Source organism: Adiantum capillus-veneris, chromosome 22, assembly GCF_014529385.1.
Source record: "Adiantum capillus-veneris isolate H3 chromosome 22, ASM1452938v2, whole genome shotgun sequence".
Classification (NCBI taxonomy): Eukaryota; Viridiplantae; Streptophyta; class Polypodiopsida; order Polypodiales; family Pteridaceae; genus Adiantum; species Adiantum capillus-veneris.
In genome coordinates, this window is record NC_140952.1 from 98,628,719 (window position 1) to 98,643,552 (window position 14,834).

Sequence of the window (14,834 nt, forward strand, 5' to 3'; positions counted from 1 at the left end):
TGATGTATCCTTTGCACCACTGAAGGCAAGGACTGGAGTCTTCAAGTTTGAAAAATTGTCATTCATCACTGCATTTGGTATCTGTTCAGAAACAAAGACTTTGTTCTGCAAGGGCGGTGACGAGGCGACTTTTTCTGCTTGGATCACGACCAAAGAAGGGGTTATGTCCTTGTTTGTTGTCACACAAGATTGGGAATCGCTCGAATCTTCAGATTTCTCAACGGGTATTAAGGCTTCCAGTTGAGAAGGGGGAGGTCGAGGGAGCTGTTGCCTCTTAGACCTCTGAAGGATCCTCTTACACAAGGAAAGGATCAATAAATCTTCAACTTTACCACCATCAGACAAGAAAGACTTAAATGTAGGGCATGGCTCGAGAGGGGAAACTTGTCCAACATCGCAGCGTTCATGACCGAGTACTCTACTAGGATCGGATATATGTGCCACTAAGTAAGCCCATCTTAATATGGCTGATGATCCTTTGGAAGCTTCATGTTGCAGCGTTTGTTGCTCATGATTCTGTAACAGACTTGGACACTCCAAGTCAAGAATCTACCGTGACAGCACCAAACAACCACTTCAAAACAGTTCACAGTTCAAAATTTATTCGACACTGGCCCGACGGAGTTCCGTGCCTAGAGATATTGGCCCCAAAGACTGGCGCCCCTTTCGGTATTTCTTTTTGTATTAATATGAGTTCAAAGTACAAGAGTGCGGGCAGGCGCTCACACTAAGACTCTGCATCCAGATGCTCTGAGTTATAAGGCATGCTCACATATTTAAAAGTACAAGGGATGCCAAAGAAGGTACATTTCCCAACCGTTGTACCTGTTCCAAAACCGGCCCATAATCCTGCACTAGTACCCGTTCCGGTGCCCCAGGTTGGGCCGGTACGGCAAGAGCACTTGCTCTACATCACCCATCGCCATGCGACACAATTCCAGACTGGGTGGTGTGGCACATATACCTGACTTGCGAGCCCATTCAATTGCCGCACTTCGAGTTCATTTTGAGCCGCTACCTCACCTGGCTTATTCCCTTATTGAGTGCGGGGTTGACGTCATCAACAATATTATTTCGCTTTAACCCCTGGTGTGAGTTCACAGCGAGATCCTCATCTCGGATTACACACCTTTGTCGCCAACTCCAGAGCAGACACCTCCTGTCGACGAGGTCGAGGATCTCGAGGCATCGGACCTGGATTGCGACCTCCTAGCAAAGCTTGCCAAGTCTTCGGCATCAGATTTCCCCGTTATTTTTCCATGTGTTTTCCCAGCTTCTCCTCGGTACTCTCTCTAAGCTTCTGAAACCGGCCCGTGGGATGGTAGGCGTTGGCTTTCACCCGAAATTCTTTACTTTAGACACATACACAGAGCACTTTGCAAAGGAGACCTGTAACGGGAATTAACACTTAATCACACACACGGCTCGGAAGCTAGAATGCTTCGAGCAGACGCCAACAACCTGTAGGCCCCAAAATTGGCGCCCCTTTCGATATTTCTTCATGGAGGGTAAAGTACAAAGAAGAGTCCTGGGAATCCTTTGACTGTATCTCACTAGATACCGCCTGTTTTGGCCAAATTTCAACAGCATAACAACCCCTAAACTTGCGCGAAACCAATTCCCCTGCAGGAACTCGATTCTACTGGTGTATACCCTCTGATTCCTGCCCAAAAAAACAGTAAATTCAGCACGCTGTATTTACTGGTTCTTGCCTTGTTTTCAGCCCCAAATAGTCCCCTAATTCGTCCGTATGGCTGAAAAACAGTAAAATTACAGCGCATACACAGCGCTGATTTTGCACCTGTATGGTGAGGTTATGACCCTCACCAGTGCTGCCTGCTTTGGAGTAGCAGCTAGCTACCCCTGTTCCTGCTCAAGGAGGCTCTTGCCTCAGCACAAAAGCATGAACCCACACAGCTGTACATCAGTCAAATGAGGAGCCCTCTTGTGGGGCATCACATAACTGCACGTAGGGGAGAGAGAGAACAGTGTGTAGTGTGCAGGGCATCACTCCTAGCACCACACTGTACATGAGAGGGAAAGGAAGCACTCCATAGCTCTTAACCTGTGACAAAAGTTGAAATGAGGCCTCTCCCAGCTTAAAAATCAGCGCCCATTTTTCTGCAAGGGGAAAGTTCATGAAAAATCGACACTTGGCGCATTTACAAGCATTTGTCCGTTTTGGGTTCGCCGCTTAAAAATATCCTGACCGGTTGCCCAGTTGACTTCGCAGCAGAGTTATAAAATGTTCCCCTAGTCATACCGGAGGTAATGACGCGAACACATTTCACGGCCCAAAGTAGCAGTTCCCTAAATTTTAGGAGATGCTTCCGTTGGGCTCCCACTGGTCTTCTGACCATCTATCCTCATTGGGACCGCATCCAAAAGTGCAATGTGGCCCAACTATCGGATACTTTTTGTTGGTAATCCCACCTTGACTTTACGCCTTAATTGAGTTCACTTCCTAGTATCCACCAACTTGCTAAGTACGACGGGGGGACCTATATGATCTTGCTCTGAGCCTAGACATCCTCTTACCATACGAATTCCAATGCCGACCACTACCCATCTGCGGGTGAAACTACTGTTCACACTGGCCATGCAATGTCCGACCGTTTGCTACTTCAAGAAGAGGGTCTCAAAAATAAAACAAAACCCCTTGGAAAGAAACCAACAACTAAAGTTAGCAGTTGCCACGTTCTCGTGACATAGTTAACAGTTGCCACGTCCCCGTGACATACCCCCCTCTTGAAATCGCAAACGTTCTCGATTGCATACCATAAATACACGCCACTGATAATCTTGTGCTATCAGCACTCTTTTATCATCGCATGTATCCGCAAGAAAGGCCATCTCTTCAACTCTGATGCCCAGCTTCATAGCTAACTCTGGTGAGATAAAGTTGGCTTTGGCACTTGGATCAAAGAAGATGAGTGCCGTCTGATCCCTAACATTACCCCATGCCCTGCATAACTCACTGGCATTTGTGATGGGCTTGTCACCCACCATGTCTGGCACTAAACCTACCGTGGGTTTTGGCTTCTTGCCTTTCTGGTCTTCTTTATCCTCTGAGTCAGCTAGCCTTTTCCTTTGTGGACAATTGATAGAAAAGTGACCAGGCTGCTCGCATATAAAGCATTTGTTCTCAGCCATTAGGACCTTCTTTTCCTCAGGCGACTTGCACACAAAAGGCTTCCTTTTCTGTTTCTTTGCCTGCGCTCCAGAAGTCCCGGCTGAATCCTTGTCTTTGGTGGCCTTTTCTGACCCCTGTGACGCATCAGCAGCCGTTTTCACAAAGGGCTTCTTCGCTGAATTTTTCTTTTGCTACCCTCCTTTGTCACTGCTCGGAAATCCACTGTCCTCTCCTTTCAACAAGGCAAGACCAGTGTTCGCAACTTCCATAAGCTGAGTAAGGGTAGCTACTATGTTCTTTGTACAGTAATTGCGAAGCCCTTTAGGCAGCCCACAACAGTACTTTTCTATCTACTCCGTCAGTGGCACAAATCTGTAGGAGGTCACTGAGAGTAACGCTTTACAAAAGCTTCTATTGTACTCCAACAAGCTCTTGCACGAAGCTGAAGTAAGCTGGTGCCAATCTGTCAGGACGTCGGCTTCAAATTCATTTGATAGCCAAGCAGATGCAAACATTTTCTTGAAGTAAACCCAAGTGGCGGGTGCCTGTCCTTGCATTAACAATGTCGTCCACCATGTAAGCGCATTGTCCTTTAAGAAAGTGGCAGCTTTCGTGACCTTCGAGGCCTCAGTAAAATTCCCTCCCGCATAAGCTGTATCAAACTACTGGAGGAAAGTGAGGGCCTTTGTCTTATCCTCAAAACCACTAAAGGTACTGAACTTTACCGCTGCACCACCTTCTTTGTAAGCCTTCGGCTTCTCTAGTGCCCCCAAGTTGTCATACGGAATGGTCTGCAACATGGGCACTGTAGTAGGCATGATCAGCACATCTTGGCCATTCACATTTTGCGTCAGAGGTGCGATATCTGGCTACTGTCCAGAAAAACCAGCCATGCCAAAATGACCCTGTGGCACCCCAAACTGGCCCTGCTTGCAGTGGAAACCTTGCTGCATGCCGATACTACCATACATGGGGTTTGGCATGATGCCTTGCATACCCCCGAACACTGTTCCTGGCATGTACGGCTGACTTCCAGGCGCATAACCAGCCATACTTTGGAACACTGATCCACCCCCGAAATACCCAAGATGTACCGTGGGTGGTGGAAAAACTGAGTGCATTGCCTGGTATCCAGCTCCCTGTCCATTCAAGACAGCATGCTGGCTCTGAAAGGTGGCGGGCTGAACTGGCATAACCTGTGGAATAGGCGTTCTAGCCACCTGTTCATGCACGGGAGGAACCTGCTTTGGAGCCCCCGACTCCGCAACATGCGAGTCTTACCTTTCCTCCTGCGCCACATGAAGTACCTGGGCTTGAGCATAAACAAGCTCCGCACGCGGCGTAGGTTGCCTAATTTGCTGTTGCACTAGTGGCGCTTGCAAGAATTCCATAAACCTCGGATTCTGCACCAGCTGCGAAAAGACATTCACCGCGGCAACTAACTGAGTCTTGAACGCATCATCCTGAAGTTGCCCAATCATAAAGCCCTGTACTACGGGAGGGACATTCACGTTGACAGGAGGTACAGACTAACGTGGCCGTGAGCTCTCGCCAATCTCAAAAACCATAAGAATCTCCTGCCTGTCCTTTGAAGAGGAACCCTCTTCCATAATTCCCTTCCCCTTGTCGGCCATAGTGTAATCCCCGCGTTCTGCACTCTGTGTCTTTACCCTAAACAATCCAGGCTCACTCTTTAAGGAAAAAGTGATTGATGTCCCGGCGATGGAACCATGAAACCGGCCCGTGGGGCGGTAGGCGTTGGCTTTCACCCGAAATTCTTTACTTTAGACACACACACAGAGCACTTCGCAAAGGAGACCTGTAACGGGAATTAACACTTAATCACACACACGACTCAAAAGCTAGAATGCTCCGAGCAGACGCCGACAACCTGTAGGCCCCAAAATTGGCGCCCCTTTCGGTATTTCTATATTCTTTAGGAGGGTAAAGTACAAAGAAGAGTCCTGGGAATCCTTTGACTGTATCCCACTAGATACCGCCTATTTTGGCCAAATTTCGGCGACATAACAGCCCCAAAACTTGCGCGAAACCAATTCCCCTACTGGAACTCGCTTCTACTGGCGTATACCCTCTGATTCCTGCCCAAAAACAGTAAATTCAGCACACTGTATTTACTGGTTTTTTCCCTGTTTTCAGCCCCAAACAGTCCCCTAAATGTCCTCTGCCAGTGGGGCACGATTCCCAAAGGTTCTCGCGTCCGTATGGCTGAAAAACAGTAAAATTACAGCGCATACACAGCGCTGATTTTGCACCTGTATGGTGAGGTTATGACCCTCACCAGTGCCTGCTTTGGAGTAGCAGCTAGCTACCCCCGTTCCTGCTCAAGGAGGCTCTTGCCTCAGCACAAAAGCATGAACCCACACAGTTGTACATCAATCAAATGAGGAGCCCTCTTGTGGGGCATCACATAACTGCACGTAGGGGAGAGAGAGCAGTGTGTAGAGTGCAGGGCATCACTCCTAGCACCACAATGTACATGAGAGGGAAAGGAAGCACTCCATAGCTCTTAACCTGTGAGACAAAAGCTGAAATGAGGCCTCTCCCAGCTTAAAAATCAGCGCCCATTTTTCTGCAAGGGGAAAGTTCATGAAAAAGCGACACTTGGCGCATTTACAAGCATTTGCCCGTTTCGGGTTCGCCGCTTAAAAATATCCTGACCGGTTGCCCAGTTGACTTCGCGGCAGAGTTATAAAATGTTCCCCTAGTCATACCGAAGGTAATGACGTGAACACATTTCACGGCCCAAAATAGCAGTTCCCTAAATTTTAGGAGATGCTTCCGTTGGGCTCCCACTGGTCTTCTGACCATCTATCCTCATTGGGACCGCATCCAAAAGTGCAATGTGGCCCAATTGTCAGATACTTTTTGTTAGTAATCCCACCTTGACTTTACGCCTTAATTGAGTTCACTTCCTAGTATCCACCAACTTGCTAAGTGCGACGGGGGGACCTATATGATCTTGCTTTGAGCCTAGACATCCTCTTACCATACGAATTCCAATGCCGACCACTAGCCATCTACGGGTGAAACTACCGTTCACATTGGCCATGCAATGTCCGACCGTTTGCTACTTCAAGAAGAGGGTCTCAAAAATAAAACAAAACCCCTTGGAAAGAAACCAACAACTAAAGCTAGCAATTGCCACGTCCTCATGACGTAGTTAACAGTTGCCACATCCCCGTGACAGCTTCTCCTCAGTACTCTCTTTGAGGAAGAGCCATGTCGACAACCCAAGAAGAAGATGGTCAGCAGGTGTAGATGCTTAAACTTCTCAAAGCCCAAATGGAAGCTTTACAACAGACTTTCACGACAAGCCTTGCTTCCATCAACACCCGCTCAGAGCAGATGCAAACGCAAAACCCTTCTCGGAATCGTCCTACAACTTCTCGAACGACTAATGCTACTTCTCTACCATCTTCTTTTGGAGCTTCAGTGGTCGACCAGGAAGAACCACTCAAACCAAAGGCTTCGGAACTCAAATTTTCTCACCCAAAGCATGGTTTCTCAGAGACAACTAAACACAAAGTACCTTGTGCGAGCAACAAAAGTCTCAGCATGAATATTCTTGGAAATGTTACAGTTCTAAGCAACCAGCTTCTTATTGGCATAGTTACATGGGACAGCGTTGGGAACGGGGACGGGACGGAACGGCAAAAGTTAGAAAACGGGGACGGGGGTCGGAACGGTAAAAAAAAAAAAGAGGAGTTTTGGCATTTTTTGACCTACACACACGCCACACACATAGAGAATCACTAAATAGACCAAAGAGCATGAGTCATATAGGCACAAATGTGATAATAAAACATCGATGGATACAAAATGAAAAAGTGCATGCCACAAGGGCTCAAAAAGGACAAAGCTCAAGGATAACAAAAAGTACAAAGGGCTAGGTAGACTCTAGAGGAGTAGACGATAGACTCTAGAGTGATCAATGATCATCAAACTTTGGAGGTGCTTGCCTGCTGGATCTCCATATCATCGTCGTAGTCGAGGTCGTCCGCGACATATGAGGCCTCGCAAGGCTCGCATTCAAGCTCGAAGTCCTCCTCTAGCTCCTCCAAAAGTGTCTGGCCATAGATGGATTCTCTCGTGCCATGGCTTTGAAGACTTTGCCGATGCATGGCTGCAAGCTATCCACAACTCGAAGTAGGTGCAGAATAGGCTTGACCATGGCGTTAAGAGTCTTCACCTCCTCCCACCAAGCGGCGTCGCCGGCCCATTCTTGGCATTTCAATCCTGTTACTCATGTAGACTCCGGCATGGCCTGGAAGTCATCACTGAGAAAGAGGCCCCTTAAGGCTCCGCCACATGTAGACAAGCGCCCTAGCATAAGCCAATTGAATGCAAATCTTGTCTCTGAATATTTGAGCAAGGACAAGTGGCTCCTCTTTGAGAACTAATGGCGCATTTTTTGATGGTTGAGCACAAAGGAGACAATTTGAGAGGCGTCACTAATGGTGGGTGAAATCCATGACAAGCTCCCTATGTCCTTGAGGAGGTTGTTGAGGCAATGCGTGTCACCAGCATGTGACTACTATCTATCCTTTTGTTGATTTCTTTCTTATTATTTCTTTATTTTCACTTTTTGGAAACACCCCTCTAGAAATCTAACTACCCTGCATTGCATAGCTAGTGTGGAACTGTTCAGAGGGAGTCCAGGCATGAGGGCAAGAGAGCACTAAGGTTGGACAAGGACTATGGTTAGCCAAAGTGGGGTCATTGACTAGCCAAAGTGGAATCCTTTGCTACATAGGCTACATTTCAGTTCTTGGTGTGGATGTAGTGTACAAAGAGGGTCAAATGACCTAGAAAGATACAATGGCAGCATCACCTAAAATTTAGGGAACTGCTATTTTCGACCTAAAAATGTGTTCGCGTCATTAGCTCTGGAATGACAAGAGGAACATTTTTTTGCTCTGCTGCAAAGTCAACTGATACACCAGTTGAGATATTTTTAGCCGGGAATGCCCAAAGTCGGAAAGTGTGCCCTGTGGCACTCCGAGAGCATTCTGCTACTCCTGGCCAGAGAGGGGGCGCCTAAAATAAGAGAGGAGACTCATTTGCAGCTTTGTCACAGGTTGAGAGTTATGGAGTGCTTCCTTTCCCTCTTATGTACAATGCGGTGCCAGAAGTGATACCCTGCACGCTACGCACTGCTCTCTCTCTCTCCCCTATGAGCAGTATGTTATGCCCCTCTAGTGGGCTTGTACAGTTATGTGGGTTCATGCGCGATTGCCGAGGCAAGAGCCTCTTGCACAGGTACTGGATTAGCTAGCGGCTAATCCTCTACAGGTATAGGTGAATTCGGAGAGGTTTCACGTGCGAAATCCCGTCCGATTCAAACGGCAAGTAGCCCTACAGGTGCGGGAGCTCGAGGACTTGCTACGGATGCGACCGGCACGCGAAACGGAGCCCAAAACAGTGAATTACAGCCTGCTGTGTATTTTTGCAGGTTTAGGGTTTCGGCCCTAAACGAGCCCTAATACCCCCAGGAGGTTTGGGGACGCGAGGGGACCGCTGTGCAGGTGATCTGGCGCATTTTCGGGGCAGAAAACATCAGCGTGCTGCAGATTCTAGCCAGGTTTTGCAAAGTGTCCGTATGCGTCGGGAAAGTCATCTAATGCGTGGGGATACTGACTATGAAGGGTCATAGTACAGTTATGTTGCCGAAATCGGGCCAGAACAGATGATATTCAGCCTAGATTGTGCGGGGCAGCTTGTAGGGAACCACAGCTTTTATTCCCTCTTTTAAAGAATAAAGAAATACTTAGAGGGGCGCCTATTTAGGGGCCAATCTGGTGTCGGTCTTCACATACAGGTGCAATCTAGCAACCTGTATCCCTTTCCCCTTTGTTGTGTCTTGAAAGTACAGGTAAAGTGGGCGACAAATTAAATGGGTGAAAGCAAATAAAGTTTTAAGTCTAAGGTTCACCGCCCTTTTTGGATTAAACACGCCGGTTTCATGGTTCCATCGCCAGGATTAAATCACTTTTTCCCATAGAAGTGAGCCTTGGTCAGTTTGGGTTTGAAGACACAGGGGATCATAGACCAGACACAGGGAATTGCAATTATGGCTGACAGACCAGATGATGTGACTGAAGAGGTTTCCTCTTCACAGGGTCAACAGACACATGAAGTGGGTGAGTCTTCAAGACCACCACAAACGGATGATGATATATTCAGGACCCAGTTCGTTACTGTTGTGACTATGTTCACACAGGTGATGCAGAACCCGAGGTTTCTAGCCTTTCTGCAACCTCCTCTTCCGTCTCAGCAAGTTGGGTCACTGCATCATATTCAAAAGCCTGTTAAGGCTCAAGCACAGGTGATTCATACTTCAGAATCAATGGAAACACCTGTACACTTGACGGAGACCATGCAGTCTCCAAAACCTGTGTCTAAGCTGCAAGAACAGGTGGCTGAAATGCCAGTCTTTCAAGCTGTACCAGTTCAGCCAGCCACCTTTCAGCAGCCTATAGCTGGTTCTAATGGGCAGGAAAGCTATCTACAAGCTATGCAACAAATCTTCCCACCACCTTCAGTACACCCTGGCTATTTTGGAGGTGGATTAGTATTCCAGAGCATGGCTGGTCATGCACCTGGAAATCAGTTTTACACGCCAGGAACAGTGTTCGGGGGTGCTCAAACGATGATGCCTAACCCCATGTATGGTGTCATGGGCATGCAACCATGGTTTCAAAGCACTCAGGACCAATTTGGGATGCCACATGCAAATTTTGGTATGGCTGGAATTACAAATCAACAGCCAAATATGGCATCTCCAGGTCAACTTAATAGCGGCCAAGGAACACAGATGAACCCTAACAGTGTTTCCATGTTTCAGTCACTTCCATATGACAACTTAACGCCGCTGGAGAAGCAAACTCCGTACAAAGAAGGTGGCAATGGTGTGACATTCACGACCTTTACAGGGTTTGATGACAGGAAGAAGGCTCTCTCATTCCTCGAGCAGTTTGACAAGGCCTATGCAGGAGGAAACTTTACAAAGGCTTCAAAGGTCCGCAAGGCAGCCACCTTCTTGACAAGGAATGCGGGACAATGATGGACAACTTTATTGCTTCAAGGGCAAGCTCCGTCCACATGGATTTACTACAAGCAGATTTTTGCATCAGCATGGTTATTTGATGACTTTGAAGTAGATGTCATGAGAGAATGGCACCAGCTTAATGCTGCTACTTGCAAGAATCTAGATGACTTCAATCGGAAGTTTTGGAAAGCTCTACTTCCAGTAGCTTCCTACAGGTTTGTGCCATTGACAGAACAGATGGAAAAATATTGTTGTGGCCTACCCAAAGGATTGAGAAAGTACTGCACGAAGACCAAAGTCACTACTTTGACGCAGCTCATCGAGGTAGCAAACACTGACAATGGTTTGCTCAAGGGAGAAGATTGTGAATTCAATACTAGCGTCAAGGAAGGATCGGCCAAGAAAAATTCAGCGAAGAAGTACGCTCTCAATGAGGTTCCTACAGCGACTCAAGAGCCAGCCAAAGCATGGAAAGGCAAAGCCACGGCTGAACCAGCAAAGGGACCAGCAAAGAAATGGAGAAGACCTTTTCCTTGCAAGTCGGAAGACCAAAGGAAGGTCCCAAGGTCAGAGAACAAATGCTTTATCTGTGAGCAGCCTGGCCACCTTGCTCAGAATTGTCCTCAAAAGAAAAGACCAGCTGATTCTGAAGACAAGGAGGACAAGAAAGGAAAGAGGCCCATGGCTGGTCTAGTGCTAGATATGGTGGGCGACGAGCCAAATTCAGATGCAAGTGAGCTTTGCAAAGCATGGGGAAAGCTCAGGGATCAAACAGTGCTTATCTTCTTTGATCCAGGTGCCAAAGCCAACTTCATTTCCCCAGAATTGGCTTCAAAGTTGGGAATCAGACCTGAAGAGATGGGGTATACAGCAGAGGGATATTTGGCATGTCCTGGCCATACAGAGGCTGTGACACCCATCATCGGAAAGTTGCGCCTACATATCCAGTCCTATGTAGATGTTGAAGAATTTTACATCATGCCACTGGATGGATGCGATGTGTTGTTAGGCATTCCTTGGTTGTTTCGTGTACAGGGAATCATGGATGCCTACAACAAAAAGATCATTGTACAGAGCAGGGGAAAGACTCACATTCTGGATGTAAAGCTTAGAGGGGAGTCTATTCCCGCTGTATCAGCTTCTACTATTACTTCTGTAATGAAAAAGCGTCTTTCTACGTACTTGGTTTTTGCACGTGAAGTGTCAGATTGTGATGAATCAAATTTATCTGTGTTAGATAAAGAAAGGTCAATGTTTTAACAACAGTATCGTGACTGTTTTTACAATTCATTACCGTCTCAATTACCGCCAGAGAGACCCGAGGACCATGCGATAGATTTGGTGCCAGGCAGTAGCCCACCAAATAGGCCTCCGTACAGGGTTAGTGCGGCACAGCAGAAAGAGATAATGAGCCAAGTACAGGAGCTCTTAGAAAAGGGGCTGATTCAACCCAGTTCATCTCCATTCTGTTCTCCAGCGCTGTTGGTGCAGAAAAAGGATGGCTCATGGCGTATGTGCATCGACTATCGTGCACTAAACAAGAATACCATCAAGAATAGGTTCCCTATACCTAGAATTGATGATATTCTGGACAAATTAGAAGGAGCAGCTATGTTTAGCAGGATAGATCTAAAGAGTGGGTACCATCAGATCCGCATTAGATCAGAGGATGTGCACAAGACTGCTTTTAGAACGACGTTTGGCCTTTACGAATTTTTAGTGATGCCCTTTGGTCTCACAAATGCTCTTGCTACGTTCAATAGGATGATGGACAAAATTTTCCGTCCACACCAGCAGTTTGTTGGTGCATTCTTTGACGACATGATAGTCTACTCAAAGAATGAAGAGGAGCATACGCATCACTTGGCCATTGTGTTCAAGGAGCTACGCAGCCTTAGGTTGCTCATCAATGCAAAGAAAAGTGAATTTTTTCTAGAAGAGATTCACTTTCTGGGACACATTGTCTCAAAGGATGGTGTCAGAATGGATCCTGGTTAAGTTGAAGCGATCAAGTCATGGCCAGATTTGAAGACGGTGCACGATGTCCGAAGCTTCTTGGGACTATGCTCCTATTACAGAAGGTTTATCCGAAATTTCACTAAGATTGCTTCACCTTTACATGCTCTTCAAGAGAAGGCAGTCACCTTCAGATGGACACAAAAAGAGATTTCAGCTTTTAATCTCTTAAAGGAAAAGATGACTTCAGATCCAGTCATTGTGTTGCCAGATCTTAGGAAGTCATTTGTGGTCCAGTGTGACGCCTGCGGTAGTAGCATTGGTGCAGTGCTAATGCAAGATGGCAAGGTAGTAGCCTATGAGAGTAGAATCTTGCAAGGGCCAGAAAAGACTATGCAAGTCTATGAAAAAGAACTGCAGGCCGTCATTCATGCGCTCTTAAGTTGGAAACACTACCTGCTAGGTGCAGATTTCGTTGTCCAAACGGATCATCAGACCTTGCGATACTTCTTGACACAGGCAAAGTTATCTGAGAAGCATATGCAATGGGCAAATATCTTGTCCATGTTCCATTTTCAGATTGTGCATGTGGAAGGCAAGAAGAACGTTGTGGCTGATGCCTTGTCAAGGAAGCCACAAATTTCAACTGTGCCAATTCCTTATCATCATGAGCTTGATGATATGAGGGAAGAGTATGCAAATGATGAATATTTTGCAAGGGTCTTCGAGCAGCTAATGGATGGACAACGTCATGAACACTATCTTCTCAAGGCTGGCTTTATGATGATGCATGGTAGATTGTGTGTCACAAAGCCATTGCGACGCAAAGTTATGGAAGAGAGGCATGTCCCACCATATGCAGGGCATCGTGGTATCGATGCTACAGTTAAAGCGGTTGAGACATTCTTCTACGGGCCTACATTGAGAAGAGATGTGGATACCTTTGTGCGAGAATGCATAATATGCCAGAAGGTCAAGTTTGACAGGCAAAAGGCACCAGGGTTATTGCAACCACTATCTATTCCAGATAAACCATTGGAAAGTTTTGCTATGGATTTTATCTTTGATCTTCCGAGAACGGACAGGAAACGCTGGTATTTGGATCATCATTTGCAGATTCAGCAAGCAAGCTCATTTTATTCCTGTCAGGAAGAAAATAAAACCAGATCAGATGGCACGCTTGTTTATGAGCAGTATCATGGCATGCCACAGTCGATTGTCAGCGACCGTGATCCACGCATGACAAGTTTGTTCTGGAGAGGCTTGTTTGAGAATATGGGCACAAACGCTCAAATTCTCTTCGTCATTTCATCCTCAAACAGATGGGCAGTCAAAAGAGGCAAATTCTACTGTCCTAGATCTGCTGAAGTGCTATGTGTCAGAGCATAAAGGAAAGTGGGAGCAGTATTTGCCATTGGTGGAGTATGCATACAATAATACAGTGCATTCATCAACTGGCAAGGCACCTTTTGAGATAGTTGAAGGTCGCAAGAAAGTTCCTCCCATACTGCATACAAAGCACAAGATATTTGAAGCAGATAAGTATATTCAGGACATGGATTCACAATGCGTTTCACGCGAGTCTTCTCAGACCCTATGTGGGCGATGTGCCAAAAAATATGCCAGCTGAAAGTCGAGGAACTTGACGAGATCTTGGTCCCAGAACAGATTTTGGTACATAAAGAAAGAAAAGTGAAAGGCAAGGTTGCTAGGCGTTACTTGGTGAAGTTCAGAAACTATCCACCAATGGATGCTAAGTGGATGGAAGAAGGTGAACTTGCAGAGTCACCAACTGTGTTATCACTTTACCTTGAAGCCTTCGATTTGCAACCTACCTTGACACCTTGAGTTTCAGAGCTACATGGATTGTCAGTGTCACAATGGCTTTTGAAAGAAACGATGTACATGTTATTTAAAGTGAGCTCAAATGAAGTGCATGTTACATGAATGTTAGAGTTGTACAGATTGTCAGTTTGGCAATTGCTCTTATGGAATGTCCAAAAGTTTGGTTAGTGCTATAGAAGTGAGTATTTCTTGTCAGTTTGTCAAGGATACAGTAATTGCTTCTATTAAAGAGTACATGTGTAACTGCATTCTTAAACTGTTGGTTTGGGTATGCTCGAAAGTGTTGCTGGATCCAACGTGTACTAAAAGACAGTGCCAAAATGCGTAGCTACCATTTTGTCATTGGAAAGTTATTGACTCAAAGCAATGGCAAGAGTGTGAAGCTACAACTATGTCATTGGGACAGGGTTCACACGCAGGCAATACATGTGTCAACGAGGTGTTGAATACATCAGGGTTGACAATGAGCATGTATGTGTCATACATGTGTCGACAGGTGTTCAATACATCAGTGTTGACTGTGAGCATGTACGACATAGATGCAAACCAGGACGTTTGAGATTTCAAGAGGGGGGTATGTCACCAGCGTGTGACTACTATCTATCCTTTTTGTTGATTTCTTTCTTATTATTTATTTACTTTCACTTTTTGGAAACACCCCTCGGGAAATCTAACTGCCCTGCATTGCATAGCTAGTGTGGAACTGTTGAGAGGGAGTCCACGCCTGAGGACAAGAGAGCACTAAGGTTGGACAAGGACTATGGTTAGCCAAAGTGGGGTCATTGACTAGCCAAAGTGGAATCCTTTGCTACAGAGGCTACATTTCAGTTT

At 46.3% G+C, this 14,834-nt stretch overlaps 1 protein-coding gene across 4 annotated transcripts in view; it reads right to left on the minus strand.

Annotated features, from left to right (window-relative positions):
• LOC147429882 (TonB-dependent heme receptor A) overlaps positions 1 to 14,834 on the minus strand; it is a 58,854-nt gene that overhangs the window by 9,129 nt on the left and 34,891 nt on the right. The gene's annotated exons all lie outside the window — the stretch shown is intronic.